This window comes from Galeopterus variegatus, unplaced genomic scaffold, assembly GCF_000696425.1.
Source record: "Galeopterus variegatus unplaced genomic scaffold, G_variegatus-3.0.2 Scaffold2151, whole genome shotgun sequence".
Taxonomy (NCBI): Eukaryota; Metazoa; Chordata; class Mammalia; order Dermoptera; family Cynocephalidae; genus Galeopterus; species Galeopterus variegatus.
In genome coordinates, this window is record NW_007728262.1 from 37,785 (window position 1) to 48,183 (window position 10,399).

The window sequence follows — 10,399 nt, forward strand, 5'->3', positions numbered from 1 at the left end:
AAAAAAAAAAAACCGGGGGGGGGGGGGTGGAGAAGAAGATATAACAACTACAATCTTTTGAAGTTGTTACAACAAGCAAACGGAAAGGACATTCTTGGGTGGGAGGGGGGAGAGGGAGGAGGGAGGGAGGTTTCGGTGATGGGCCATAATAACCAACTACATTGTATATTGACAAAATAAAAATTAAAAATAATAATAAATAAATAAATAAAAATGGACAAAGGACCTGAATAGACATTTTACCAAAGAAGACATACAAATGGCCAACAGGTACATGAAAAGGTGCTCAACATCCCTAATCATCAGGGAGATGTAAATGAAAACCACAATGAGACAGACATCACTTTACATCTAGTAGGGTGCCTATTAGCAAGAGAGAGAGAGAGAGAGAACAGGTACTGGTGAGGATGTGGAGAAAAGGGAACCCTTGTACACTGTTGGTGGGAATGTAAATTGTACAGCCATTACAGAAAATAGTACAGAGGTTTCTCAAAATATTGGAAATAGAACTATCATATGATCCAGCAATCCCACTTCTGGGTATATATCAGAAGGAAAGAAAATCAGTATCTCAAAGACATATTGAAACTGCCATGTTCATTGCAGCATTATTCACAATAGCCAAGACATGGAAACAACTTAAGCATCTTTTCTTAAGATAAATAGATAAACAAAATGTGAGAAATATATAAAATAGAATATTATTCAACATAAAAAGGAAGGAAATCCTGCCATTCACAATAACATGGATGAACCTGGAGGGCATTATGCTGTGAAATAAACCAGAGAAAGATAAATATTGTATGATCTCACTTACATGTCGAATCTACAGAAGTCACACTCACAGAAACAGAGTATAACAGTGGTTTCCAAGGGCTGAGCAATGGGAAACATGTGGTCAAAGGGTATAAATTTTCAGTTATAAGATAAATAAGTTCATGGGAGCGAATGTACAGCATGGTGATTATATTCTTGAAAATTGCTAGAAGAGTAAATCTTAAGTGGTCTCGCCATTAAAAAAATATAGTAACTATGTGAGGGGATGAATATTTCAACTAACTTGATGGTGGTAATCATTTAAAAATGTATCTGCATATCAAATCATAACATTGTATTTCTTAATTACTTGTCAATTTTACCTCATTGAAGCTGGAGAGAAAAAAAAAGAGAGAGACCAACATGAGATGAGATCTCCTTCATCGAGCTGGGGTTTTAAGGGGAAGACCTTGTCCCCGTCATAGCAACATGCACGAGAGCAAAAGGGTCTCGGAGCAAAATTTTGGTTGGAAGTGTCCCTTCATCTAGGAGCTTGCTGTGGGCAGAACCTGCCACCTGTGAATGCTCAGCCCCAGTATTGCCCTGGCATTCAGAAGGCTCAAAAAAGTGAACAGGGAATATACTCATGGCTTTAACCTACCATAGTACCTGTCCTGAGTAGCTCATTGTAGAGGTCACATTCACTACCTGGATGTCAAAAGAGAAAGACCGTGACTAGGAATGGGCTAGAAACCATGGGTTATGAGGAGCTACTGAAGTCTAATTTAGCATGGAATGGCTCAATTCAAGAAAAAAGAATACAAAATGGAACATGACAGTTGTTTTCAAATAGTTGAGGATGGCTGTATGGAGGGCAGTCAGAATTATTTCGTGTTTTTTGGTTGGTTGGTTGGTTTTTATTTTGAAATTCACTTTTATTTAGATTGAAATAAACTATACAAAAATGATTTTTTTCACCAAAAATAACAGCAATATTTTCTGTATTATTTTCTAGATAAACCACAAAGCACTTACTTTTGTAGGTTTTTCAAGTTTTGCTTATAAATCAAGACAAGATAGTAGATATATAGTCATGGAAAAAGACAAGAAAACAGACAAGTCAGTTAGTTGTCAGTATCCATGGCCTCGAATTCTGTATTGACCATGAAACTGAAGTGTTCAACGCAGACCTGCTAAAAAGCATATGAAGATGTAGGATCAGCAAAACAAACGTAAACAGCAACAACCAGATGAGAAACAATGGCAGATTCTCCCATTCAAACTGTAATTGTAACTTGTTCCTCTAAGCTCATTTGATAAAGACAAAATCTACACTGAAATCCTTATTTGGTGAGCTCGGAAACTTCTCTCTCTGTTAATTCTGTTTACTGTCCATTACAGATTTTTAACAACACGCTTAAAACTCCCACTAGCCATAAGTCAATCATGGTCTTCATTGTAACATTTTATCAAATGTATTCCTTCCTCCTGCTCCTCCTCAAAATTTATTTCTTCAGAGAATTGACAACATCCAACAAATGGATCCATTGTGTGTTATATCTAAAATGACTTAACTAAAACAATTCCAGAGTACCCCTAGCAGAGATCATGCAGAAGTGAAATGTGGCATTTTCATTGCTATCTTCTGGAAGAACAGACAGGTCCTCAAAGCATGAGAGTTCAAATAGGGGCCATTTAAATAGGCAGATTATTATAATGGCTAATGTATTCAATGGGAGGCCTATAGGCAAAGATATTCAGGGATTAAATGGCCTCCATACACCTTACAGATTTTTTACCAAATATCAAGCAAAGCCTATTTTAAAGATCTCTTAGGTATTTTTCAATGGTTTCTGAATTATCTGTAGGAAGCTCTGACTTAATTGTATAGAGTTTGATATATGTGTCCACCATTTAGTCCAGATTGTGTTTTATATCAAAATTTATGTTAAGCAAAGCCAAGTTACTTGACTTTTGGTGTATCAAAGTGTGCCTCAAGTACACTTTGAGACATTTTTGTCCATTTTCATACTGCTCATTCTCAACCTTCATCACAGGAAGAATACAGAAAACCTTTGGCAATGCATAGACATTTTTGGAATAAACTCAAGCAGATGGAGGGCTTCATAAATGGTGGAGGGAAGCTGTATATCTTTCCCTCCGTGTCTCCATTTGATTCTCAAACAATGAAGCTCAGCTGAGAGCATGTCAGGATTGGATAAGTCACTTCTGCCCATGTTAGCATGGTGTTCTTCAGATGTATTGAATTTGAGCTGTCCCATGGCTGAGGGTACCAGAGATAAAAGCATTTAAGACCTTTGAGGTACTGTTCTGAGAACATATCTTTTCTTGAATAATGGGCTCCACTGTTGGAACACTTAGGGCTTCTTTATAGTACCTATCAGAGGTTAATTGAGATCCCAACTTTCCTTGCTGAGCTCTACAGAATTTCCCAGGGAATTTCATTTGAATATCGAATTTGGTTGCCAAATTTGTGGACTCCTCAAACCAAAACTCATGATAAGCTTCAATATTTTCCATCACTTCATTGAGTGAAAGCAGTACTGCAGTCAAGCTACTGGCTGCAAAAGATACATCAAAGGTTTGCCCTTGGAGATTTTTCCCAAGGGCTCTTGTAAAAGATAGGACATTTTTAAGAACTACAGTAGTAATAATGAAAGCAAAATCTGTTATTGCACTACAGAGTACAAATGCTTGGTCACCTATACAGTTAGTCCATCTAATATTTGTGTCACTATTTGTACCATCTAAACATAAAACAAGTGCTTGCAGGAGGTCCACTAAAATTTCAAAAGCATCATGCCTGCCTGTCCACTGAGAATGGCAAATTTCCTTCAGTCCTCTATGTAAGGTCACTGAGGAAGGGGATGCTAGCCAGGTAAAGGAAGAAAAGATTTTATTAGCAAGCAGCAAGCAGACCTGACAAACTGAGCCAAAAAGTGGCATCAGCCCCCAAGAGGCAGTTATGTGTCTTCTTTTATAGGGTTAAGAGTGGCATCTGGCCGAGTCTAGGAAGACGGTCACAGTGTTCCACCCTGGATACAGACTGTTCATGGGAACAGAGACTTGGGAAGACCTTGGGCTAGCAGAGAGAAGCAGTTACATTGTTATACTCTAGGTACAGCTTGCTCAGCCTGCTCATGGGAACAGATTTAGGGAAATAGAAATTTAGAAGAATGAAACTTAGAGAAACAAAACCAAAGGGTAGGGGTGTTGCTTTGCCTCCCACAGATTTGTCACCTTTCTTCCCCTGGGTGATGGAGACACAAAGGATTATTCAAAACCCATCTCTTCTGAGCAGTGAGAGACCCAGAAGGGGTTAGTTTCCTGGAACCCTCAAAAGAGAGGCATTCCTTTTTTGGGGGAAATTAAGCACAAACTGCGGTTCTTGCCCTGCATTTATTCTCCAGACCAGGAAGTTACAGAAAAAGAACATAGGTAGGGTTTTTGCTAAGTATAGTTTAACAAGTTTAACAATAGAGGCTGGTAACATCAGTAAAACAAGCAAAGTGACATTCCATAATGCAATTTGCAAAAGGTTAAGTTGATCCAACAACAAAAGATTGACCTTAGCAAACATTCTCTCTCCCAACAGCAGCTTCCCCAGCATTTTTACATATCAATCAAGTAACTTGTCTGTCCTCGAGCCAGCAACCTTGCTGTGTTACAATTCTTTATCTTACAACAGAGACTTTAGCCTGGGGAAAGTTTCCTGTCTTTTGCAAGGTTAACATTTTTATACATAATCCCAAAAGGTTAGGCTAAACCTGAGAATGCAGGGCTTTGGAGGCCCTGTGAAATACATTTGCTTTATAAATATTGCTATATTCTACCTGGGGGCTTTCTAAAAGTCAGGTTTTCAGTTCTAGGGACCTAACACTCTACTCTGTCTTCACTGTTCCAAAAAAGAACAGAAATCACATTGTCAAGTTCTAAAAGCAGTTGGGATTGATGGAAAAAAGAACAAATTTCCTCAATTGTTCCCCATGCAATGGATACTCCTATAACATGCACTCATTTTGCCAACCACATATTTAAGGCACAGGAAGAGCTGAGCATGTAGAGAGCTTGGGGATAATTCTCTAAAAGTCTAGAAGCAATAACTTTCCTTTTTGGAAGAAAATCCACTGGATACAATGTAAGCCTGGCCATGATAATACCTCATATTTAGTCCCCGTTTCTCAGTTATCATAGTGTGAAATTTCACAGACAAAATTTCTGCATCAGCTTCATGAAGCAAGAAGCCCAGAAATTCTTCTCTCAGGTTATGAGATTCATCAACAAACCTCACCAGCACTGGAGGTGCTCCTCCTCTGCTATGCCCACTACGTCGTCAGTGACGATGGAAAACAAGCGTGAGTCCTTTACTTCACTGAGGGTTTCTTCCCGAATACAGCTCTCACAGATCTCTAGCACCTGTTTCTACTGTATTTTCGAACAGAACAACCTGTTAACTGCTGTTCTCTGAAAGCGCTTTCTCACTTTTTCAGCAGTGCTTGAAAGTTATCAGGAGTAAAAAGACCTTCTGGGATTTCATCAGCTGCATGTCCATCCAGAGGTATGTTTTGTTTTCCCATAAGAATGAAAATTCCAAAGAGGGATTTTGAGTATTCTTTGTTTCCCTTCCTTTCCAGGGTAAGGGGTAAGATGTCTTCATCCTGCTCTTCACCCCTGTCTTCTGCACTGGGGTTCTGAGCATGGCTGTTGTTGGTTTCTCTATGTTTTTGTTCCTGTTCAGAAGTTTCATCCATTTTTTTCTGTTTCAGTGTCCTGATTTCATCTTCACTCAATTCTTTTATTCGTTTTCTGTGTCTACGATGTGGATTGTTCAAATAATTGTTAAGACCACATATTGTTAATACTGCCTTATTTCAAAAAATGGTCCTAGAAGGACTAGTTCTACAGATCATAGAGGTCTCAAAGTTTTTTGCACATAATCAATAATATTTATTTAGTTGATCAGGTGTTTTATCTTCTTAAGTCTGCTCTCCTACAATTCTCCACCCACTTCTGGCATCTGGATGGATCCATGGGAACCTGAAGAAGGTTGGGCTGTGTGCTCTTCCGTGTGCAGCTGGGGACAGCACAGAAGTTCAGCACTGAAAGTCCAGTCCTCCCCTCCCAGCCTTCTCAGGGCAGCCAGCCCGCCAGTTGGGGCTGGTGGGGGGACACTTATTTTGGATAATTCCAAGTGGATGTGGAGAAGCAGAAGGTGAGAAAGTCACAGGGAGGCAATTTTCAGCTCAGTGTAAAAGAATACTTCACTGAGAGTTTGAGTGGTTCAAAAATAGATCACACTGTATTATGAGGTAGTGAGCTTCCCACCTCTGGAGATGTTGAATAGACAATAGAACCTGCTCTACAGAGGATTTCTACATTGTGTAGTATAATGGAACAGATAATATCTAAAGGTAAATAGCTCTAATACCTTATGATCATCATATCGAGGAGAAGAGGAGAAAATGGAAAGTGAAATTCAGTACAGTTGACATTTACTGAACCTCTACTACGTGCTGTGACATTGTGATTATTAGGCCAGGTGCTGTGCAAAGTTCTATAGCTAACAACAAGAATAAGATTTCTTGACTCAATCATGCGTCCATTCCTGTAACAACATATAGAATATGTAAAAAACAGCAAAGTAGACAGTAGGTTGGGGATGACTTCAAAGCTGAGATAACACCATAGCAGACTTTATAGAAAGATGTCTTCACCAGGGAAGCCACTCTAGACAGAGGGGTTCCCCATGCAAAGCACAAGAAGAGGCTGAAAAAGTCTTGTTCTATGTGCAGACATACCCTCCCACACTTACAGAAAATGTCAGAGTAACAAATAAACACCCATCCCTGGCAAGCTAGGCCAAGCAGCAAAAATATGCAATGGCTGCATGAACAGATGTGACACTGTAAATAGCAAACAGGAGGTTTCTCAATGGGGCCCTGCCAAGGAGAGCCCAGGACTTCCCAGAGAGCTCCCGCCCCTTCTCTCCTTCAGCAGTCTTGCCCGAGTTCTCTGAAGACTGAGCCTTCTTTCTTCTTTAGCATCACCCTGCTGTCCTCGATGAGACTTGAGAGCAGAAACTTTTCACTTCTTCCATGTGAATCACCATATAGCAGATTAAGGGAGGGGAGTAGAGTGAAGGGGCATCTGAAAAGGCACTTCATGCTAGAAGCAGAACTTAAAATATCCCACAGGCTATTACAGGCTAGTGTCTATGAGGGCAAGCAGGCCTGGTTTTACCACCTCTCTTTTAATGTGTTCAGGGTCAAAGTGGGTGAGGAGGGCACAAGGAATCAAATTAGTATTATTATGTCTATTCTGGGTGGGTTCCCATTTGTTTCTTTTAAAAAGTAACTGCCCATGGGCCGGCCCGTGGCTCACTTGGTAGAGTGCGGTGCTGATAACACCAAGGCCACAGGTTCGGATCCCATATAGGGATGGCCGGTTTGCTCACTGGGTGAGCGTGATGCTGACAACACCAAGCCAAGGGTTGAGATCCCCTTACCGGTCATCTTTCAAAAAAAAAAAAAAAAAAAGTAACTGCCCAAATATATACAAGCTTCCCAAATATACAAGTACATAAAAAAAATTTTTTGTTGTTGTTCAGGGCTTATTAAAATTATTATTTGTTTTTTACTCTATTTCCTCCTTACTGAGGCCTCTAAGTAAATTCTGTCTTTTCCATTTAAACTCATATGTAATTATTGACTTTCTATTATGCACATTTTCCATCATACTTTATCTGTACTTCATCCTTTCATTCATATCTCCTGTCATTCATCCTTTCATTCAACAAATGTTCATTGAGCACATACTATGTGCCAAGCAGTGTGTAAGAACTGATGATCTAACACTGAGCAAAACAGACGAAACTCCTGCCCCTCGTGGGGACATCTCTTCCATGTTTTCTCCCCAGCTTTGCTGGTGCCCCTCTCTGAGAACAACACAAAACACAGAGAGAGAGAACAAATCCTTCTTTAAAACTGCATTCTCTAAGTGGATCTGTTTCTTGATTTGCTCTCTCTGGATAAAATCTTGACTATAATTCTGAGCCCAACAGATGCAGAAAGCTATTTATAGCTATATCTGAAGAGTACTTTAACTGAGGACTTTATGGAACTAGCAAGTGAGGACAGTTGAACCTCGGTATCATATTATGATTAATGGAAAATTAGAGAAAATTCTTAGTCTCTGTTTCTGTAATTGCTATAACTTCTGATGTTGTGTCCTCATTAATCAATTTCTTAAAGATGCTTCTCTTTCCTCAACTCTATTCAAGGCCAGCCTCTACTTAATGGCCAGACAGAAATGGCTTTGGTCTGCTTTTATTTGGACCTGACAGCTCCCTCTCTCTTTTTGGGACTCTGCTCTCTTAACTTCTCTGTGTCTCAGTTTTTCATCTGTAAAAGAACATGATAATAGTAACTACCTCATAGGATTATAGTGATGATCAAATGAATTAAACTTGCAAAGTGCTTCAAAGAGTGAATAAGTTTAATGTAAGTGTTAGCTAATGTTTACGGTTGCTTTGCCCTCTTGCCCCTTCTCTGCTCTATGGTTTTATTCTATCAAAGCTGAAGGCCACAAAGTACAATGCCTCAACTATAGTAGAGACCCAATAAATAACATATAGGATTAATTAATAAATTGGTACATGAAACATGAGTCCTGCCCTCAAGAAATTCACAGTCTGTGGGAGAGGCAGACATATTCCACCCACTACAGTCAGAGTCAATCCGTAGGAAACCACACCATAGTGGTATAAAATGCTTGGGAAGTGATTCATTCTTCTGCGAAAGATTAAGAAAGGTACCACAGAGCAGTGAGACCAGGTCTAAAATCCGTGCTGTGTGACTTCCCATTGGAGTCTCCCTCCTGACACACCCTATTTGTTCAGTGTCTATTCAGAAAAAGGGATAACTGCTGTGTGGGGAAAGACCGAGAAGGATTTATGGAACCCAAGCCTCCCCCTAAAGATCCCATGCAGCAATTTCCTTTTCTAAACCCTGCCACTAACCAAACTTGCCCCCACCCCAAGGAGGCAACTGGTGAATATCTGTTGTTCCTGGGATAGCCTCAAGAGAGTCACCCCATCCCCAAGCCACATACTAACGTAACCCTTCAAACTACACTGTACGCTCTCCCTGATTAAATGCTGGTAAATACAGCTCTCTTGATCTTGTTCCATCCCCAGCAGTGTGTAAGGCCCCCCACCAGTGGGTGGCTCCCGGAGATGTCCCCCTCCTCCCTCATCCCACTTCATCCCACTTTTGTGGAGGGAGTGGCCCTGTCTAGAGACCATGTTAGGGGATACTTGATGATTGTAAGCACTTCCTGAGTAAATGCACAGTGTGTGCCTGAGGGCCAGAGCTCCCAACCAAGACAGGATTTTAGGAACTAGGAGAAAGCACCATCTCCATTTCACACAGGACCAGGTTACTTGTGGTTAGTATTTAGTTGATAACCAGCCAGCTGTCAGAAGTAGATGAAGGTGATGCTGAAGGACAGCAAGGAAGAGCAGTGGATCCCAAACCCTGGTCCATGGAACAGTCATCAGTGGGCTGTAAAAAAACCACCCAGGGAACTGTTAACAATAAAGATTTCTGGGCCCACCACACCCAAAGATTCAGGTTCAGAACATCCAGAAATCAGTACAATTAACAAGGTTCCAATGAGAGCCTTCTGCGTGGGCAGGATTGGTAGCCACCAGGCCAGAGGCATCTGTGCACAGACATCGAGGCAGCCCTGGCCCAGGCGAATGCATCAGCTTCCTCTGGGCCTGGCCAGGCATGGACAGTCAGTAATGTCCCCTGGGCCTCGGCAGCAAGCAGAGCAGCAGTGACCAGAGGCCAGACCTTGCGCGCATTTACTTGAAGGCAGCAAGTCACACTATTTGATTGTTTGCAGCAGCTTTGCTCCCAGGAGCCGGGAGGCTGTGTCCAATTTTCTTTGATCTGACACTTCAGGGATTTTCACTGCTGCCGTTCGCAGAGCTGAGCAAAAGCTGCAAAGGCACGAGGTAAATATGCCTCATCACAGCGCGAATGTAGAAATGGTTTCTAGGTAGAGTGCAAGGGGTATCTGGGGTTCAAAGAGCATTTGAAGGTCACGGCTTGGAAAAGCCTGTGACTCAAATCCCTCCTCGAAATTTTCTTCTGTGTTGAAATGTCTCCTCCCCCTTCCTTCTTGTTCACTCTCAGATGCTGAGACAAGAAAGCAGGCTGGCTGAAGACGAGGGATAGGTGTGGGAAATGCTGTGTTTGTGGATCCAGCTAGAGGGAAAATGCACAGTCTCTTCACCTTTCTTTTGGGGGCTACCTCTCTTCCCTTTGCCTGCTGTGCTCCGACTAGAGGCCCAGAGTAACAAGTGCACTGAAGGGTGCGAGCGTAGGCAAGCAGAGAGCGGGAGAAAGCAATGTGAAAGGGGGACAGGTTGCCATTAAATAGGATAGTCTTACTCATAATGTGACATTTCTAGCAAAGACCCCCAAAGAGATGAGAGTGTGAATCTTCCAGTATCCAGAGTAAAGTGTTCCAGGCAGAAGAAACCACAAATGCAGAGGCCCTGAGAAGGCGCACTGGAGGAACAAGGATCCCAGGGTGGAGTGAGCAAGGGACAGAT

General features: G+C 41.4%; 1 pseudogene; it reads right to left on the bottom strand.

The window, feature by feature from the left end:
• Positions 1-2,577: 2,577 nt before the first annotated feature.
• LOC103596958 overlaps positions 2,578-10,399 on the bottom strand; it is a 119,773-nt pseudogene continuing 111,951 nt past the window's right edge.